At 42.3% G+C, this 21734-nt stretch overlaps 1 protein-coding gene across 2 annotated transcripts in view; it reads left to right on the top strand.

The window, feature by feature from the left end:
* The first annotated feature begins 3130 nt into the window (after positions 1-3130).
* BTBD7 (BTB domain containing 7) overlaps positions 3131-21734 on the top strand; it is a 56355-nt gene continuing 37751 nt past the window's right edge. For both annotated transcript variants that reach the window (XM_084522256.1, XM_084522255.1), the window contains exon 1: positions 3131-3250. The gene's annotated coding sequence lies outside the window, so the exon portion shown is untranslated. The remainder of the gene's footprint in view (positions 3251-21734) is intronic.

The following is a 21734-nucleotide window of genomic DNA, read 5'->3' as shown; positions in this document are numbered from 1 at the left end:
CTTTGTTTAAAGAGAAGATGTCCTTTTACAATATTTAAGGCATGTGAGATTTTGCTCATTAGGAGATCAATTATATTAAATCAATCAATCTGAACATATCTAAATCACACTGAAAATTGAAGATCAATTTATATCTGAGAGCTCTGTGTGAAAATTATAATTATGTGATCAAGGAGGTGACGTGTGTGCAATATGCACATGCTCTGAGGGTGTTTGTCAGATGGTGTGAAACTCTTACCTCCCATCTCAGAAACCACATTTACCTGCACATGAACCCAATTAGCTTCCATTTCCCACTCCCCCGCAGCAAGGTTTGTATCTCAGTGTTTTACAGCCTGTCTCCTGCACCAAGATTTGATGTGTCAGAGCGAGCTGGTCAGCTTACTCTTGGCTGGCTTCATAATTGCCTACTACATAAGACCACACAGTCCTAAGACAACAAGACTGCAGTGCAGGCAAGGGGTGACCGCTGTGCTTTGAAACGTCTGAAGCAAAATCACACGGTGGCCTCCCTCACTTCCAGCCTGACAGATGTCTCCCCAACTTGTCAACCAACACACCATTTGTCTCCGAGACATGAGCGAGAAGGTTTAGTTTAGCTACCAGAAGGGTGATTATTGCAGAAGAAGATCTTGGCACTTTAATCTAACCCGCCATTTTCACTGCACTCTGTTTTATGATATTAGAATATTAAAAAATGCTAACAAAGCAAACATTCAGCCTGCAAGACTTCTTTTCCTTCATTTCTTCACATTTTTACTGCTTGTAAGATTACAAGCCAGACTTGCTAGGGGAAGAATGGATTTTTTATCTGTCTGCAGAACTTGGGCAACAAATCCCTAACTAGTTCACGTCACCTGGAAACCAAGCTGGCATGCTACTTCCCCTCAGTCCTAAAGCTCTGTGACCTGCATCTTACTTAACTTCAACTAATTCTTACTTCTATGCTGATCTCAGTGAAGCACTGAAAATTGTAACAATGATATAATAACTTGTGGATGATATACAGAAGCATGTGTTATCACACATGGCTGATATTTAAGTACCTTGGCTGCGACCATTTCTCCTAACAGATATATTTAAGTTAGCAATTCCATGAGCACTCAAGCTATTTGCAGTTTAGTTTTCTGTAGGTGTCTGTGTCTTGGTTGTTTGACTTTGATGGCTAAAACAAATGAAGCCTTTTCAATACTTGCAGCATTTATAAGGAGAAATGAGAAACAGATCAATGAGTACAGAAAATTTCAGTGCAGGGCTAATAGACCTAAAACCATATGTGCACAGACAAGCAATATGATCACGTGCCACATTTCTATAGAAAAGCAGTGCAAAATCGAACTAAGCTAAACACTAATTTACGTGAAATTCAATGAATGTGGTATATAGTGGCAGGGAACGGGAAAGTGGTTTAGGGCAGGCTCGAGAAGAGTCAGAAATAGAAGATGAGAAGGCTCTATCAGACAACAGTTGAAGAGACTGAGCTATGCCTGCTACTCAGTTAGATTAGCTCTCTGGAAAACGACAGCAGCTCACACAGACATAATATTTACAGAATACAGTCTCCTTTGAACAGATACAAGCATAACCTTGAGAGTGTGAACACTATCAAACTGAGATTATAAAAACTCCCTTATCTCCCTCTGGTACTGTGAGGATATGGAAGTCAAAAGCTTTGATTCTCTCAGATACTACAATATTGGAGACCATATAAGTAACTGAGATGGTTAAACAACCAAGGAGAATAAGATATGGTTCATCGGCCCAACTGTTTCTCCACCAGTTTTTAGGCTGAAACCAGTTAAAGAACAGTCTGCAGCATGGCCAAATGTATCAGAAGTTTTTTTCTTAGCTTCTTGGTAAGTTGCTCAGCAGTCTGGAATGTTATGCCAAGTGGTAGTTAGGGAGGTCTGCAGCATTTGGGAAAGCTAATTACAGAGATGGTTGGAGGACAGGGTGATGCCAAGCGGGAGGAAGGTTTCCCTCCAGAAATGGAGTGTCAGCAGAGCCAGGAGGGCACATAATTGGTCAGAGCTCGCCCTTATCAACCAAGAATGATCGCGGATGTGGCTTTCAGCCCACTGAATATTTTCTGCCATGATAATTAATCAGATTTTTTGCCTGTGTATGAAGCTGTTCTCTCAGACCTTCTCATATATAGATGTATGGTGCTTGGTGCTTTTAGAGAGCACAAGTAATTTTGATTACTTAAATAGTTTATTGTTCTCAGAAATCTTAGAGACATTTTGGTCACTTTCTCTGATTTAGAAAACAGTGATTTTACAGGTATAGTGGCTGATTATTTTTTTAATCCTCAATACATTTTTTTCTAGACACACCTTTCTTCAAAGAAAATATAGCAGGAATGGTACCAGCAGTAATGGAAAAAGCTACAAACCTTTTTACTACTGACACCTACTTTCACCCTGATGTGTGAAATATTAATTAACAAACACAGAGGTAAATGGAAGGGGGAAGGTGCTGCGGGTTTATTTCCAGGTGAACATTGTACATTTTATTTTGAAAAATAAAGCTGGAATCTGATTGTTGCCTGCCTGTAACAAGCTCAAAGGGGGTTGGAAAAACAAGGAGCTAAGCTTATTCTTGCTATAAGCAGCTTAAGGAAGTCTCGAGGACAAAGAGCGTGTGCTGACAGACCACCCCCATGGCAGACACTTGTGCACCTGGTACAACGAGTGAACGAGCCCTGTCGCACGAAACAAGCAACATTTGAGGCTCAGGAGGGGACGAGCTGCCGGGGGGGGGGGGACCCCCAGCAGTGCCGGGCCGCGCTGCCCACCCTCCATTTTGCTGACAGGAGGACGAGCCCCCCCAACCCGGGCTGACTGGAACCCGCAACAAATCCCAGAAAAACGCCTTCTGAGGGGCTTCCGTGGGCCTCTACCCCTTAAATGTGATCTCCCCGTCGGCAACGAGTGCCACGAAGCACCACGGCCCTCCCCAGCCCCGGCCGTGATGGGGAGGACACCGACCACCTCCCCCTGCCCGGCCCCGCCGCCCGCCACCATGCCGGGCGCCCCTCAGGCGCTGTCCGCCCCCTCCCCGCGCACCACGTGGCCTAGGCTCCGCATCGCCGCCGCGCATGCGCCGTGCCCGCTGCCCCTGCCCGGCCCAGGCTGGGGCTCCGGCGCAAAATGGCGGCGGCCGGAGCGGGGCCGGGAGGGAGCGGGCGGCGCTGAGCGGGCGGCATGGCGGCGGCGGGCCTGGCGGCGGCGGCGGGCGGCTGCCGGAGGTGAGGCGCCGCGGGGAGCCGGGCCGGGAGCGGAGGGGGCAGGCCGAGCGCGATACGCGGTGGGAAACGGGAGGGGGCGACGCCGCCGCTGCTGCCGCCCCCGCGGTGGGGCTGCGGGGACCGGGCGCTGGCGGTGCCCCGGGGCGGGGGGCGCCCCGCGGAGCCTCCGGTGTGGGGCTGCCCGCGGCCGGCCCCGGCCCGCAGGCTCCGGCCGGAACCTCCCGGCCCCCGCCGGCTTCGCCCCGGGCACCTCGCAGCGAGCCCGTGCCCGCTGCTGGCCCCCGGAGCCGGCCGCAGCTCGGGGTGCGGGGTGCGGGCTCGCCCCCGGCCCGGCGGCTGTCCCCGAGGTGCTCCCGGGTGTCCTCGGGGGGTGCCCGTGGGGAGCCTCTGGAAGGTTCCCGCTGCCCCCGGGGCGCTGTCGCGGCTCCGCTCGCTCGCCCCTGCCGCCTCCGCTGAGGCCGTGGGGAGAGGATGGCACGCGAGTGAGCCGCCAGCATGAAACGCGACAGTAAGGCGATAAAATGCTCGGTGAGCGTGAGACGAGCGCCCGCTTTATCTGTGTGAGAACTTAGCCCAGGGGACACAGCATCGCTTGGGGTTTTGCTCCAGACCAGAGTAAGGTAACACGCGAAGCTGGAGTGCTTGGCAGATATGCCGCGAGATGCGGTCACCTCAGGTTTTACGACATATCGCGTGCTCTGCTTTCATTTAGAAGGGAGAAAATAAAAATAGAAACTTGGATATCAAACTCGTAGTGCTCATAACTTTTCTGAGGCACTGCGAAGCCTGATGACTTAAAGCTTTAGTGTTTTTGTCTGAAAGATATTAGGGAAGAGGATTATTCTTCTGAGATTCTCCTCATGTTTCAAACGTAACCCTTGGACCGCTGTCTCTGCGTTAGTGTGCTTTGTGCGGGGAAGGGAATTCCTTTTCAGATCCAGCGCCTCTATATTACTTTCTATTTCAACCTTGTGATTAAGAAAGCAATATAAATCTTCTCCGTTCTCCCCTCCACCCCTTGTTGACTAAGAGTCCAGTGCCAACATATCGAAATTAATTCTGTAGGGATTTATTTTTGAGTATGTGGAACAAGTGTCTTTTATTTAGCAGTGCACAGACTCTGTGGACTGCGTGATTTACAAGGCAAGGTCAGAGCGTGTGTTCGGTAAAATTATTGAGTGAAGATAATGTGTGGTGAAGCTATGGCTTGTGCTGTTCTCCCCATTCATGGAGTAATTTAATTCTTACTCCTCTCAGTTGATGGACAACAGTGTAGCTAATCCATTTAAGAACTTGCTACTGTGCTGCACCAAATAATGTTGTATGAACATCGGCACCAGCTCGTGCTTATATGTAAATGTCTGGTGATGGTCTTAATGAACAAGGCTTGTGTGTTCAGTCCTGACGTTAAGCTGCCAATTGCTGTCTGTCTTTATTCAGATTAGTGAGACTTGTATAGCTGAACCACATACAGGTAGTCTGAGAAATAGAGGTAAATATTTCACACAATGTACAGTCAGTGTTTGTTCCTGTTCATCGGAATTGCGGGGGGTAGGGGGGGGAGGGGTGTTGGAGGTACCAAATCCTTCGTGTTTTGAAGCATTGTTTTACTTGCTTTCAAACTTTAGCCAGTATATAAATGGGTTTGACTCTCTAATCTAATTTTGTATGTTTAAACATAGAAGGAGCACCAACACGAGTCATCTTGGATCATTGTTTTGTGGCATTATCATAATTGCTGGCTTCTTAAAATCCTTGTCTCCTAATAACATGAGCTTTCTTCGTATTTCCAGATTTCCTTGCTGAGTCATAGATACAGTAGTGTTGTAATGCTTATAGCTGGCATTGACTGATTTGCAGAGAGTCATACATGAAAGAACAGAATTATTTTTATAAGCGCTCCTGGAAGACTTGCATGGACTTGTCATTGTGATTTTTCTTCTGTTTTTTTTTTGAGCTTCTCAGACAAGTTCAAGACTTTGTATTGTGAAGGCATGTTGCTCATTCTTAAAATACAGTATAAAATGCTGTCTTTGCAGCCAGCTGTTGGAATGTAATTCAGTGGGGCTGTCAGAGCTTGATGAGTAGACTAACAAAATATTGAGTCTTTGTTTTGAAAGAGGTTTTTCAAGTTGCTGCATACGCGATGTCAGGTTTACACCTGTCACTGGTAATTAACCTAGAGGCTTGGACAACATCTTCCTCTGTCCTGCTTTGCAGGCTGCTTTGGTGCTGTGGTAGCTTGTGGTCCTACATGTGATTGTAGGAGGACATGTAACACCAGGCCTAGTCCTCCTGCCACATTGGTCTGGTCTCGATGTACCGGACTGTGTGCCAGGAAAGGGGACCGTCTTCTGATGCCTTGGCCACACAGTGATGGCTGAGGGGGTTCTGGCTGCCCTCCAGAGTCAAAAAGTTAGATGCATCAAAACATCCTATAGACACTCTGCATGGACTCCGTGTAGTTCACATTAATCTAATGAAAGCTGTATAAAGATAAAATGAGAAATTCTGCTTAATAAGAAATAAAAGTGCTCTTAATACTGTTACTAAGAATCTGACTCCTCTTGTGGCAAATCTCAACTGAAAGTTTCTAGTTTCAGGTTTTTTTTGTATTTCTGAACGCATTTGCATGAATTTTAGTATCTGTTACAAGATCAATGGTTTGTACCACCTTCTGAAATAACAGGTCTGGAAAACCAGATATACAAACTTTTTTAGTGCGTGTGGTGGAGAGTGGGAATCCTAGCTGAGATCTGAGTGTTAGATGAGCTTCCCGTGAGTCATATAATTGCCATATCTCAGTTTCATTACCTAGCTTCTTTCAAGAATGAGGCTTGTCAGTGTATCTTTAAATCTTTGGGTAGAATTTACTATGGATTTTTAGAATATTATTTCCTTTGTTGGCTTACCTCTATGCCTGAGCTATTATATGAAGGGACTGTAGATGCAAAGTTTGATGCTGGTCTTGCTTTTTGTGCCTATCCAGTCTGTCCTGCACATCTCCTAAGCAGGATGCCAGTTGTAATGATGCCTTCAGCATAATGAATGGCTGCTAGGAGGAGACCTGAAATCTTTGTGTGCTTTATGTAGAGAATGGCAGAACTTTGTGTTGGGGAGAATCAAAATGGGCAAGAAATGGTGGGAAGGAGTTGAGTAGCAGTGGTGGTGCATACCACGCTTTTTTTTGTGCCTTGCTGCCTGAAATTCCGTACAGCTTTAGCACCTTGTTTTCATCATGTTATTTGCTGTCTTTTTTTTGTTGTTGTTGTTTTTGTTTGTAGTGTTGATGCAAAGAGTTTACAGGAGCTAAGGGGATCTGAATTCTCTCATCTACCTGCCCTAGGGACTAGGGTGGAACACCTTTGTGCTCTATCAGGATGTTTGTGAGGTTCTGGACAGGTGTTTATTGGCAGAATTAGCTCAAAAGCTTGTTGTCCACAGCTGCTTTTTCCTGCTTCCCACGGAGTCTCCTCAGCTGTGTTGGTAAAGTTGTTTATATTGCTTCATTCTAACCATTGCAAGAAAGTGATCTGTCTGAAAAATAAACCGCTGAAACACAAAAAGGCTTCAGATAAGGTCTGAGATCTGGGTCATTGCATTACTATGGAAAGCTTGCTTGCCGGCATGGAATAGAGGCAAGGCCAGGTAGGTGAAAGGGATCCGGGGGTGGGACTGTGTTGCCTACAGTGTGTTGAGGTACACATGTAACTATATACTTAGTTAAATTTAAATCTGTTTTGATTACTCCATTGAGTGCAAGTGTTGCATGAAGCTGTATCAAACGACTGGTTGTGGACTTTAACAACTTAAAGAACTTGTGGGGCTTCCGGCGACTTCAGCTTGTTGGGGATTTTCTGAGGTTTGTCTGTGGGTTTAAGTTATTTCTGTAAATGGAAAATAGGAATTACCATGTTTTACCAGAGCGTTAAAAACCCCAAAATCTTTTAACAGCGGTCAAAACTGATTCAGAAACAATTCTCAGGAAGGCATGTGTGAGGGGGAGGTGGAGTGGGTAACGTTTGAGGGTAACACCTTCCTCAATCAGTTTCTAAGTCTGCAGGTCTTGCTTTATTTTTCAAACATGACATTCTAACACTGGCTCTTCTGTCTGATTGTTTCGTAAGTCCTGTGTGATCTTTGTGCTCAAATCTTGTCTGAATTCTCACCGTGTGTTCTTTGTGACACTGGAACTTTGCTGTTCCAGTGAAGTTGTTCCTGTATTTGAAAGATTGATTTTTATTTTTTTTTTATTCTTTACTTTTCTTACCTATCATAGCCTGTTGCCAGTTCACTGCAATATAAAGGGTAGAACATAATTATTCTTTTTAAATCTCCCTTCAAGAATCTTTTCCTAGTGCTGCTATTAGTGCCACTCCCTATCTTCTTAAAGAACCTTTCTATTTCTGCTGACCTCTTTGATATGGGATTATTTCAGTGTACTAACTTGGGGCTTTTAAGACATATCCTCTTCCTGCCACTCTGCATCACTTGAAATGATCAGTGTTTTCCACTGGGAAGAGCTAGATCAAGCTAGTTAATGGCACATGAGATCTCTCTGGTTTGGAAGCCCTGTCCAAGATCTGTTAAAACTGTTACAGGATAATTCTAAAGCCAATTTACACTTCTACTGATAGTAACAATGGGTAGACTCAAAGGATTTGCTTGAACCAGCGATTTAATAAGTAACTGTTGCTTATCTCTTAGTTATGCATTTTATTTTGTGACACTGTACTTGCAGACGCTCTGTGATCAGTGGAGCTGCAAAATGTTGATGTGCACCGGTGTTGTCTTTTTGGTGGTGCTTGTTGCGTTTCTAACATCTATCTTTAGAATTTAGTTTGGATCAAAGAAGACAGCTTTCTCTCTGTCCAGTGCTGAGTCTCGAGTCAAAGTTTGGAATACAGGAAGCAAGAATCCTAATGTCTTATATGAAAGCATATCCTAATGAAGTTACGCTCATTTATATGCAAATAAAAGTTTTTTTGAGTGACTGGGTAGACCACTTTGCATTAGTATGAAAATGGAATGCTGCTTTGCTTATCATCTGCTACCCAAAGCATCAGTGCTGCACTGAAGTATGTAAAACACTTCAGTGATGGGTAGCTTATTCTAATTGCTTTATAAATAATTGGTATAAATGACTGAAGTTCCTTTTCATACCTTTTTCTTGACCCCAAAATTGGAAATGCTACTTGAGAGCTGAAGAAAAAGCCCTTTAAAATAACAAATCTAATCAGAAACTAATGAGATGATATTTTCTGGGCTTGTGCTGCCTTTTTCTTTATACTTCTTTGACTCTCTCCTACATTATTTTGTTCTCATGATGGCTCTTGATGTGAAGAAGAGAAAAAAGTTGTCCCTTGATTGCTGGAAAGGAGGAACTGGGGTTGCTGTGCATTTCATGATCCTTGACTTTCTGCTGCTGTGATCGTAGTGCTCATCTGTGTAGATTCTGTGGTGTTTAGTGGTGGGCTGTGCTGAAGTCCTTCATACAACTGGAGGCATTTAGGGGATTCAATGCATCTACCCAGAGGTTTGCTTTCTTAATATACATGGAAGGCTAACTACTTCTAAAGCTGTTCATTCATTTTAACTGAATGACCATAGCATCTCCCTTAGAGAAGAGGGAGGTATAGACATATACATAGTGAAAATTTCTATTCTTGTATTAAAAAAAACAACCACCTAATCAAGTATGGGAATGCATTAAAGGTTGATGCCTTACACCTCAGTCTATCCTGTAATGGGCATCTCAGCTTCAGTTTTCTGAAGAAGAGAAATGCAATAACTGTAAAACCTCTAGAATGTGGGCGGAGGTGATCATCAAGCTAATAGGCTCATCGATTTCTTTAAAGTCATTCTAGTAATGAATGTGACTGAGAGAAATACAACCAAATTGCTTATGCTTGCATTTTAAGTCGAAGCTACTTCTGTCAGCTTGTAATGAGGTACTTGTAGGATGTTTTTGAGATGGGTTGTTTATTGTACTTCAGACACTAGCATGGCAGAAAATTGCTAAGTTGACAAAATGCACACTCAAGACAGGAAGTTTTTGTTATTCAGCGTAGTGATGGCCTTGATGCTGAAGAAGGAAGAATCTCTAAGCCATGTCAGTACTCCTCACATCCTGTGAGGCTACACTCGTTAATGGTGAACTGGATATAGGTAAGCACCGTAGTGTCTACAAAGGAATGTATAGGATATAAGAGGATGAGGAGCTGCTGGTCAATGTCTTTGTAAGTCTGCCCCCAGTGTACTAGGTCTCTCTATCTCTTTGTAACTTATTTTCATGAATGACTTGGGGATTTAATTTATCTAAGTATTGGTTAAGAATGTGTTTACTGCCTTAGATTATCTAATTCCAAACTTGGCCGACTGTTTTTTTAAATAAAACTTAAGGGAACAATTCTCATTCTTTTTTTAAAAAGAAACATGATTTGGATCAGAAAGTACCTACTGTTTCTTACTTGATCATTAAAATCTCTGTAGGTTTTAGTCCTCTATTAAACACTGCTGGAAACATGCATTTGGACTTGAAATACCAAAATACCTTTTTAGCATTGTAAAGCTGTCATACAATATAAGATTATCCCCTCTGTATTAGTGCTTTGTCATTCTAGACATAAAATTGAAGACTTGGTGACTCTTAGTAAAGTGACTCATGTATTTCTGCACCTGTTTCTTTAAGTAATTGAATTTAAACAAGTTCTTTGCTGTAACCTGGACTCTTACTATTTTAAGTCATTTTTAGGGCTTAAACTACAAGACTTCTGAGAATAGTGATGCTAAGAAATACAGTCCTAAATGAAACTTCCTAAAGGATCTTCCCATGCCACTTGGGGCTTTTCCATTTTACGGAAAATACAGTTAGCTTTGCCTTGTCGTATGTTTCTCAAGGCCCTTGAGTTTCCTTGAGAATATATAATATAATTCCATTATTGTGTAGTTACTCATTTTGTTATTGGCTCAAAATTTGCCAGTTTGGTGTAACTGGCTTATGCTGATCTAGATATTTCCCCATTGGTCCCCTTGGAAATGGAACCTTAGGAATTTCCCTTTCTCTTTTTCCCTGTTCCCCTCATGCTGATCTTTAGCTACCAGCTTATTTTTCTGGAGAACTATTTTAGAAAATGGCACCTTTAGTGTCTTGGTCTTACCTTCATCAAGGCTGAACTGTATTAAGCCCTTGGTGGTTCTCAGCAGTCTCTAGTGCTTATTTAAGCATCTTGTGAATTTGAGTTTCATCCTGGTTTTAAATTTGGAAGGAAACAGAACTTGCTTTTTTTCTGTATGCATGATTAACTTCTTTCATTCAAATTAGAATTAACCTTTTATTTTTGTTAGGTTTGAAACTGAGCTGGGTGAAATCAGCTCACTGAATGTGAGTGTGCAAGGGGGAAGTAGACAGTTGATGAGAATGGTCATCTGGGTACAGAGGGAAGTGAGAGTGCTTTTTTTTCTGGCAATATTGACTTTTTTTCATATACTGATGAAATCCTCAAATATTGGAAGAATGGAAGGAGGTTTGGTAAGTGTAGCATGCACTGGCAAAGGCTCCTCTTCCTGTATTTTTCACTTGGAATGTGAAGGAAAGTTGTGGATAGGGGTAGATGAGCAAACTTGGGTATAAAATGAGATTAACAGGTTGTTTTAATGAAAAGCCTCCTCTACTCTAGGAGATACAATCTAAAAGTACAATATTTAATACAATCTAAAAATTTTGCCTTCATTCTAAAACATTTCTTTGATTTCTTATGAAAATGTTTTCAGATGTTCTTGATCAGCTGAAAAATTTTTAAAGCCTTGTGAAAGGAGAGAGAAGAGTTAAGGCTTATCAGCAGTCTGCTCAAAGGGCAGATTTGCTTTAGCAAATAGTTAAACAGAAAACACCCAGCAAGGTCTCAAAACTGCTATCTTGATGTCTGTATATATGAGGTGTGTGTGGATATTGCTCAACTTATTAAATGTGTGAATGATTGGTGGATCCATTTTTAGGAACTTACATCAACGCATGTGTGGCTCCTTTGACTCTTCTGTAAAACCTGCATGTTCACGTTACAGGACAAAAAATTAATGCTTTAGAAATGCAGAGAGCTCATAGGAAATCTGGAAGACATAACTTCCTCTTCTTGCCAAGGGGAAAATGTAAACAAAGATCCGGCTTAATTGCAGGCTAACTACTAGACTGGTTTTCTGACTAAGCCTTTCCTTTAATTGATTGCTTTTATCGTAGAGAAAGTATTTACTGTTCCATTTGAAATAGGTTTCTATATTTTGGGGGAAAAACACATCAAATTCTGTGGGCATTTAGTTCTGGCTATGGTGGCTGTCATGGAATCTAAGTGTAGGCACTAAAAGGTTTGGTGTAAATTCTGAGGAATTTGGTAGTTTGTGGAAGACTATGAAATTGCTTGTGAGGAGAGGCACTGCAATACTGTCTTTTGTTACTGTGCATGCTCTTAAAATGTCTGTCTACAAACAGCTGAAATCTTTGAAGTGTGCTGCATAGGAAGATTTCTTGGCATCAGACGTTATGATATAAATGCTAGCTGTTGAAGCCAGTGTGGCTTTTAAAGCTTTCCTCTCACAGAAAACCCCAACCAAAGGAGAAATCTTCTAAATAAGTATTTAAAATCTTATGTACAGCAATAACTGATGTGGAAAACATACATAAGATCACCACAAGCGGTGTTTTTATACTTCAAAATTAAAAGTAATTAAAAAAAAATACTTGGGGGGGGAGGGGGTATCTTGTGTGTTTGACCTGGAATATCACAGAATCATATCAGACTCCCTCTGGGCAGTGATGGTCCATAACCAGTTGACAAGCTCTCAAATGAGCCAATTATATAAATACTGTGTACACTGACCTCCAGTTCAGTTTTGTATTGCTGCCTGCTTCAATGTGTAGCCTAGAACTGAAAGAATCTGAGGTGGGCTGTGAAGGAGTAGGGGATATACTAGCAGCAAAACCTGAGCTTCAGAATTGCCCAAGGAGGGAGGATTCATTTGTGTGGTGGGGCCAGGCTAGAGAGACTAGTTGAGGCTGAGCCCGAGGTGAGAGGGAATTAAATTGGTGACTGCGAGGATCTAGTTCTGTGAAGCTGTGAGGCAGGGCAATAGCACGTCTGCTCTCCACATCCACAGCTACGTGTTCCCCTTCCAGTGGCAGCGGACTGTCGGCCCAACCGGCCCAACTCCCTTTTTCCTCCGTTGCCTGCCGCCCCCTCCAGCCGTTGTGTGGCGGATCAGCCATCTGAAACGAGCTGTGGGGTGATCACCTCATCTCTGGGTGAGGGAAGTGGGGAAACCACTTGGCTGGAGCAGAGGAGTGAGGGGACGGTACAGCTCCTTGTTAGTTTGACTTCAGCGGTGGTGTTGGATTGTCCAGATGTATCTGTCAAGAGCCGACGGGCGGGGAGCCTTGCCTATACAGCTAGCTTCTCCCTGTCAGCAGCTTGCCGGTTGGAGGAGAACACACAGGCTTGTCTTTTTTTCTCTTTCTCCACATGACTAATACTGAGGTGTGTGTATTCTGTGACAACAAACTTAAAATCTTCCAGGCCTTCAAAAAGCAACCCCTGTACCCCTCAGTGTGAACATCTTCACTCGCAGTGCCTGCTGTCTGAGGGGCTGCTAACAAAGGCCTAGCTGAGGCGAGGAGCAAACTGTACAAGCACAGAACAAAAGTAGTACAGGCCGAAAGAGAAGCTGTGGGTCAGCTCACTGGGTATTGTGACAGCTCACAAGTGAAGTCCTTGTGGTAGCTGGCACTACATACATCGCCTGTTTCTGCTAGGACTGCCCTTTGTTTGAGGACAACTTGCAGGGAATCTTTTTCCTACTTCTAATTTCTTACGAGCTCTATAGAAAAACTACTGCATCGTAAGAGGGTTTTTGTAACCACTCTCGTTAAGATGTTTAAATTCAGTGACAGATGACTGAATGGGGACAAGGCAGTGCTACCCTTTAAAGGCAGAGCTGCTTGCAGCCGCACCAGAGGATCAGGTAAAAACACACAAGGTCCTGTCGGTCCCTGATAATGGGGTTGTTCTGGGGCTTCACGAGTGTTTGCTGCAGTGTAAGGGGGGCAGCTCTGCCGTAGGAATGAGTGCATGGGACTGGGAATGTTTATTTGTGAAGGCCAGGCCAACTGACTGTTAGTCAAACCATACGTCATGTTTGGCTGTGGGGAGTGAGCAGCCTTTTGGCTACTTCTTGCTGTTCTTCCCCCTCTGACATTCCCTTGGTTGGTCACCAAACTGGTGGGGGAACCAGCTGCAGCGGAGAGAGCTCCTGCAGAAGAGGTTTCCCTGGCTTCGTTGGTGACAAAATGGAGGAGCTTCATGAAGAGGGCAATAGGAGCTGAGGTGAGCGCCAATGAGGAAACATGTGGAACCACAGTGCCAGTGAGACAGCTTTTTGGTTTTTTACATATACCAAATTGTATGTTTTGAATCAAGATTGGAACTATTTTGGTTGCATCTAAGACTCATCGTAGGTTGTGACTATTATTGTAGAAATTCATTGTAAACTGTAGCTTCAATGTCAGTTTGATTTGATTTTTTTTTTTTTTCAATTTTTGTTGTTTTCACTTGTTCAGGAAAGGATTTTTTTTATATAAAATACCTGCTGTGTCTCATGAAGTGGACTGGACTAGATTACCTTTTGAGTTCTTTACCGTTTTTTTTCTGTGTTCCAGCTTTTGTATTGTAAATAGGTAGATCCATTTGCCCTGAAGGCATAAGATTATGCTAGCAAGTGGTACTTCAAACTTTTCTTGTATCAAAGAGCAGAGGCTGCACAGGTCAAGTATGTTGTTGTGTGAGGAGAAAAGGATGCACGGGGAGGATGCTTTTCAGAACTGAATGAATGGTGGTGTATTAAGAAGGATGTAGAGAAAAATGTTTTGAATATATGGCAATACTGGTAATGGCTTTTCTGGCCACAGGAGGAGGTTTTCAGTGGAAGTAATTGAGTTCCATGTTGTCCTGTCACCAAGCATCTCATAGGGCCATGTGCAGAAAGGAGGAGGATTATGCAGAGACACTGAGGTAATGAGGAATGATGTTGGTAATGGCTATGAGCAACAGAAATACCGCAAGATGAAGTTGTTCCTGATGCAGTGGCTGACTGGCAGGATGATGTGTCAATTGCAGCCGGAGACTGTAGAGATCAGTGAACAGAGTACATCCATGTAGGAAGGCCAATCAGTATGTGGTCCAAGATTTTTAGTGTGCTTCAACACTGTGATGCTGGGGTTAGTGTTTGGAAAAACCCCAAGTAGTGTCATCACCAGACTTCTACCTTTCCTGTTAAGACTGTGGTAGTTAATAAGGAAGCTGAGCATCAAAATGATGCTGTTCTTGAAGGTGAAATGAAAATGACAAATTTTAAGAGATGATGGATGATGCTTCTTGTTATATCAAAGCAGGTAGGTGCAGAGCATGGTATTTCAGATTGCCTTACTACTAACTTTTAATGTACTCTCAGAGGAAGTATGTTCTTAGAGGAAATGTAGTGAATGTAAACTCTGTGCTGGATTTAAAAGCACTATTGTGTACAGGAAGCTCTGAGATCCTAATTCAGAGTAAATGGCTCTCTGTGAAATAATTGGGCCTGGAGAAAAGGGAAAACATCTCTGGAATGAGGAGACCGTAGGGTATATCCCACTGAGATGGTACCTGATGTGAGAAAGCAGCGGTGCTAAAATCCAGAGACAAATCTTCCATATGGTTGGGGTTTGAGCCAAGATTTCCCTGTCTTAGTAGACTTGCTAATTTAAAACAGCATCTTGTGTTGTAGCTGGGTCACAGCTCGAGCAAGAGGAGGAGTTCCCTCTCTGGATGAAACAAGGATCTTTACGGGGATGTCTCAAAACATAGAATAGAACCATGTGAATTGTGGAAACCACACAGGCTTCCATTCCTCACAAAAATACCAACCCTGTTGACAGACAGGCTACTTGAATAAAAAGACTTTGAAATGCACTGCATAAAGGTTCTTACTTTTGCTCCACTGCTACTCTTTCTTTAGAGGAAGAAAAGACGCTGCCTGAGCGCATGACTGAGGGCACCTTTCATGTGTACTGCTGCACTACAGGACAGGCAGGCCCACAGGGAGTGGGAAGCGGTCTTCCAAGGCAGGTTCAGTCCCAGTCTCTGAAGCTGGATTTAGCTGAAAGTTAAGTTGCTGCCTGGCAAGGTAACTGAATCTTGTCCAGAACTTCAATACAATTAAAGCTTGCTATATATTTTTTTTATTTAAAATGTCTGATCCATTCTTTGAGATACTTTGCAAGTAATTTGGAGGTTCCTCTTTCTGTCTTAAACTACTGAATGTGTTCACAACATGTTTATTACACCAAACAGGACTTCCTTTTCTTTTAAAACAAAAACAACAAAAAGCAAACGTTTCTATTTCCTTAGAATAAATCTTCTGAAAAACGTTTGCACTCCTCAAAATAAAATGCAATATTATGTCAATGTAACATGCAGTTATTCTAGATGGGCTAAAATGAGTTACTCTCATTTTTTCCCTGTAAATAGGCATGTTCATACCTAATTATTCTGTTCAGTGATATTGATAAAGATTTAGTGGATAGGATTTCTCTGATATTCTTGCAAGGTAGTTCTAATGATGCTTTGTGTCTGAATCACATTCATGTTCATTTCAAGTGAACTTCTAAAAGTGGAAAATCATTGAAGAATACAAACAGTTACTTCATATCAAGAGGCAGTAAGCAACTTCTTGCTGATTTTGCTAAAAGTGGTCTTTTGAATTAAACTTTGGGAGCATTAGTTACGTCTGTCATGTGAGTATCATCAATCAGACTTGTGGTAAACTAGTAGGTGCTTGCACCCAGCTGGAAGGATCAGTGATACGTAGAGATCAAGGTTCATATTTCAGTACATAAAAATATTTAAGTTGCTTGGGAGGAATTTCTTGTTCCTTGTGGCATTGTACTGTTGTAATTCAATTACTGCATTTTATCTCTAAGTGGTATATAAAGATAGGTATATTTAGGGGAATATAAAGATGTTTAAGTCCGGCACCTCTTCATCACGGTTAGTGGTTCAGCCAGTCACTACCCACAGGTGACATTACTTAGTTGCTTCTGGGATGTGACACGTTCACACTGCTCTGAATTGCTTTGCTGATCATAACAAGCCTACTTTGAACATTGTTTGCAAGACAGTACTGAAGAGATGGCGTTTTCTGTACTTTCTATCTTTTCAACTGCCTGAATACTTCTCAGTGTTTTCATTTTTTTCTAAGGTATGCATATGTTCAAGGCTACATGCCTCCATACCTGATTTGAATATAGTTCTTTTAACTTTCACTTTGATTCCCCAGAGGATGTGTTGAAAAGTAGTACAGGTTATATTATTTTTTCCAATGCTGAGCCCTGTGGGTCTCAATAGGCCTAGAAATAAAAGGCCAGGATTACTGTGGGTTTTTTGCCTCCTTCACTTTAAAATATCTTTTTTAATGGGCAAGTATAGTACTTTATGAAAAAGAGAATGTTTTGAAATTCACGCTTAACTTCAGAAAAGGGTTCTTTGTGGTAGCTGGAACACGTGATCTGAAGCAAAGAACCAACCAATGCAGTCACTTTCATGGTCTCGTTGTATCTTGCCCTTTTGTGCTTGGAACTGCTGACAGGGCTTAAGGTCTGGTGTTTTGCTTATAGTTGTGTTTTGTTGTGTTTTTTTTTTTTTTTTTTTTTTCCCATGCAGTAAATAATGAAATAAGCTTTTTTTTTTTTTTAGATTGAAATCATGTAGAACATTATTAATTCCTCACTTTTGTACAGTCCTAATCCAAACTAGAAACTTCCAGATGTATTAGCTACAACTCCAAACAGAAACAAGCAACTTCTTCTTCATGCTGAAGTGCTGGTCCCAGTTGCTGGCTGGTAATTCCAGTAGTGATGCAATGTAATAACCGTTGTGGCCAAGGCTGTGTTTGGAGCCTCCCCAGGTGGATGGGAGCAGTAGAACCGTGCTGCTGGATATGGGGTTGTCGTGGTGCTCCTGAGCGTGACTCGGTGCTCAGTGCCCATTGCCAGCCTGCTGTGCTGCGTCTGGAGGCAGGTTCAGGCACGCTGGTGAACGCAGGCCCTTGCCACTGTCCCCACAGGTGTTTCTGCTTATTTTTATAACATTAAATAAGTAACTAAAAGTTTATTATTGCTAAAATTTAATTGAAGTTCGTTCTTAATGGGATTTGCCATTTTAGTTGGTGTGTGCTTGGGTTGGTTAGTTGCATTTTGTGCAAAAACAAACCTGTTTGCTGCTGGATGTTGTCATCTCCTCTAATGTCCTTTCTGCTTCCTTGCTGCTAGAAGGGAACTGTTGGGGCAAAAGAGCAAAGCAGTCTTTGGCTAAATGAAGATGTAAATAAATATGAATAAGGTATGTTTGTATTGTCCATTACTGACAGTAAATCTCAAATGTGTGAAGCACAGTATAAAACCTGAAAAATAATGATGGTACAAGTATGTACGTATGCTTGATACGATTTCTTAATTTTTTCCCTAGTATTACGCTGTTTCACAATCCTGTGGCAACAACTGCAGAAGAAATACAAAAAGGTCTTTAAGGTTTTTTTTGGTGGTGTGGGAGGATATTTTGGGTGTAGAATGTGTTGTAATGCTCCCCACCTTGCCCTTTAGTCCAATGGGATCTAATTAATATACAGAAACATTTATGAAAGCTTTGTATTGAGTGATAACTATAAGCAACGTGTCACTGTTAGCCAAAGTCCATTTTGTACGTAGATTTTTGTTAAACCAAAATTCCCAATCCAGGAATTTTTGGCTGTCAGCCCAGGTACCTCAGATGCAAATCCTTTTAGGTTCTTAAAATCTTAAGTTCAGTTTGCAAGTTTTGTGAAGAGTGAAGAACTTAATTCAGGTACTAAGACTTAATTAGATTTATGGTTTGTTTGTTTGTGTGTGTGTGTGTTGTTTGGTTTTTTTTTGTTTTTCTCTAAGTATCGGTTTAATCTGGAAGTCACATCTGTGTTTTCAGTAGCATTTGAAGTAATTCTGGCTCCTAAAGCTTTCTGGCTTCATATAACACAGTTCATCTACTATTTACTGCATTGCAGGCTGTGTTTTTTTTGTTTTGTTTTTTTTTTGAACGAGAACTTCAACATAGTTTAACTTTTTTCTGTGTACACGTATACAGAAAAACAATGCACATCTGTTTGTGTGTCACTGTTCTCAACAAGAGATCCTGTTTCAGTAGGTCAGCAGATCTTGAGTTTAGCCTTGGTAATGTGTGCGTTCACATGGATGTGAACTGGACCACGCAAGAAGTTCACACGAAAGTAGTTCTTAAAAAATAAATCAGGACTGTATTCTGAGACTAAAATTAGATTTAATTGTTTGGTTAAGCTGAAATAGGAAGCTTTTGGTATTCAAGATAACATCTGCAAGGAAAGATGAAATCTTTCCTTTGGCAGCTAAGTATCTAATTATTTGGCATTGTGTCTTTGTTTTTCATTAATTTTCTTCTGCAGTGCTCTTTAACTATGGGGAAGAAGCATTCTTGATTTGGCACATAGCTCAGCATGCAATCTGTATGTTCACACGGGGCTCAGCAGGTACATGCGAGAGTGATTTCTATGCAGGTAGGCCGGGTTTAGTGTGGAGGCTGAAGTGCGTGCCGGGGGAGGGAAAGAAACTCTCCTGTACGCACAAGTGGTACAAGAAGTATGCCTTGCTGGCAGAAAAGGTGCAGCCCTGGCTCTAGTCACTGAGTTCCCTGAAGCTCTTTCTTTTTCTACCTGTCCTGGTGCAGGTGCTTGTGTGATGCCATAAGGAGCCAACTGGTAACTGAGACTGTTTAAAAACAGAACTTTTTGTCAAGGTTGCTTTTAATGCATGGATCAGTTTTCTTGCTCACTGAATATCTGAGCCAGAACAAATAAGGGAGAGAAAGTGGATTTGAGGATGAAGGCCAGAAGGCAGGGCTTCCTCCAGGACAGTCCTCATTGTTGCCGGCTTAAGTTGTTTGGGTTGTGGGTTATACAGTGTTACCTTGTAACATCTAGAAATGTAATACAAGTTCAAAGACTACATTTTCAAGTGATACACAACATTAAGGAGAGTAGTGGTATCAACTATGATCAGGTTTGAGCCATGGGGCACAATGTACCCTGTAACTAACTGGAATGTTTGAATTTGAGATGCAAAATACCCTCAGAATGTCTGTTACCATCCACTTGACCACTCGGTGCATGGTTAAATTAGAAAGGACACACAAATTGTGACATACGTGAATGGACAGAGTGGCTGACCATAGAGCCTGTTCTGCTTAAATGCATTGAACTTCACTGAAATGGCATATAGTTTATATACATTTATTTATATATATATATATATATAGCTTTAATGACACTTTTTTTTTTTTTTTTTTTACATTGGCCTATGTTTTGCAAAATTACTTGTTACGTATTTTATGTTTAGTGAGTGAATTCATTCTGCACGGTATTCACTTGGGTTTAATGTGTAACAATGCTTTTGTGCCTTTTAATTAAATTATATATCAGACATTTCATGAGCTTTTTAAAATTTTCACAATCTTTTGTGTTTTGTAAATTCAGACAGTGAATATCTAATGCATTGGATTATTGCATAGACTCCTTGATCATGTTCCTTACCCATCTTCTGGGGCACAGTTCTTGCCAAACAGAAGAAGATGTGAGGTATTAACTTCAAACCTGAGTCTCAGGCTACTCTTTTTCCCATGCCAGGAAGAATTGTGAAGTATTAGTTGGCATCTAATGGATGAGTTAACGCATTGCAACTGAACACAGAAGCAGAAAGTAGAATAGCAATGACGTTTTTCCAGGACTCAGTCCAAATGAACTAAGTCCAATTTTCCCAGAGAAAAGGGAAGTTGTTGGGATATCTACCCAGGATGCTGGCTATTATTTGTGATACAGTTGCCTTTCAGTTTGAATTCCGATTCTTATTGCTTGTACTAAATGCAACTAATTCCGTATAGAAAAGGATGTAAAATCTATGCACCACAGCCTGTAGGTACACAGATCAATAGAAGCGTCACTTCTGATGAAAGTTTTTTTTACTGTGGTTTTCCTTAAGTCCGTGGAGATTTTCTTGTATGAAGAAGAGGTCTGCATCTATATGGGTATGGTTATCCTAGAATAACTAGCTTATTTTTATGTATGGGTGGTGGGGGGGGAGAACATTGCATAAGACTGAACTAATCCAACAGCTTGTGTTTGCGGAGATTTGCTGGCGTTAGCAGGTGTGATGCTGCCCGTTCTGTGCACACTCTGGTTCGTGTTTCATACTGAGCAGGCTTATCTCACCACGCAAGCAAAATTTTTTTATTTTTCCATTTCCTGACCTGTGGTGAATCTGCATAGAGACAAGGTTGAGAAAAGCACCAGCTTACAAGCACTCAAGGAGACTGGCACCTAGCTGGAGAGGGCAGGCACGGCAGCTCCCCCTTTCTGTGTCCTTGTGCCTGCAGACGGGCTGCACTTGGCATACGCAATGCCAGTAAAGCTGCTGTGTTGTTGTGGTGGTCTTCTGCCTTTGCAGAAGTTGGCTAGGTATAACAGCCTGCAGTTTTGTGAGGCAGACCTGGGCTGTAAGCCCTTCATGGTAGGGATTCTGCCCGTATGAAATGTCTACTGCGAGGTGTTGTGGTTCCTTTCTGCAAGCACCCAATGGGCACAGAAATACCAGATGGCCTGCTTTGAGGGACCTTGTTCTGTGGCATCAGACAGCTGAAAAGCACACACCCTCTTCGTAATGCTTCAGTGCCGTGCCAGTGTCTCACCTCTTCACGTTGCTACATCTCTAAGCCAGGTTTCCAAACCTGGCTCTGCTCTTCTTCCTCGTGTAAGCAGCCCTTGTATGTTGCGACACTTGTTTTTTGTTTTTGTGTGTGTGTCCCCCCCCCCCCCCATCCCTATGCCTACAGTAATCTGCAGCCTCTCACTTTCTGCTCCCCGAGATGGATCCGTTTTGCATGCTGAGTTTGTGACTAAGAAGCCAGGTGTGTGTGTGTCTAGCTAGGATCATATCTCGCCTCTGCAGCATCATGATAACTCACACTTCTAAACTCATGCCAGAAATACAGATTATTAAAGCAGGGAAAAGAGACCAGGTGCTGCAACTTCCTTGAAACACATACTCTTGTGTGGTACTCAGTTGTTCGATCTGGCATGCCAGAGTTGCCCTGAGAAAGGGGATAAGGTTGGTAGAATACAGTAAGTGTAATTACACCTGGACCAGCCTGGTGGAATTTAGTTACATGTTCACAATATTAAATCTGAACCGAATTGAGTCTAAAAAATTCTGAGGATAGACTTTACTTTTGTGATGTTCTTTCTGACCTGTCCATCTGTTTGTGTTCTTGATGGGGGTGCACATGCTCAGTTGACTAAAAAGGAGCTTTTACTGTGTTAACTCTCACTATGCACACTATGCAGGATT

The sequence above is a fragment of the Aythya ferina genome, assembly GCF_964211825.1.
Source record: "Aythya ferina genome assembly, chromosome: 5".
In the NCBI taxonomy this organism is placed as follows: Eukaryota; Metazoa; Chordata; class Aves; order Anseriformes; family Anatidae; genus Aythya; species Aythya ferina.
This window is presented reverse-complemented; position numbering and strand designations above follow the sequence as displayed.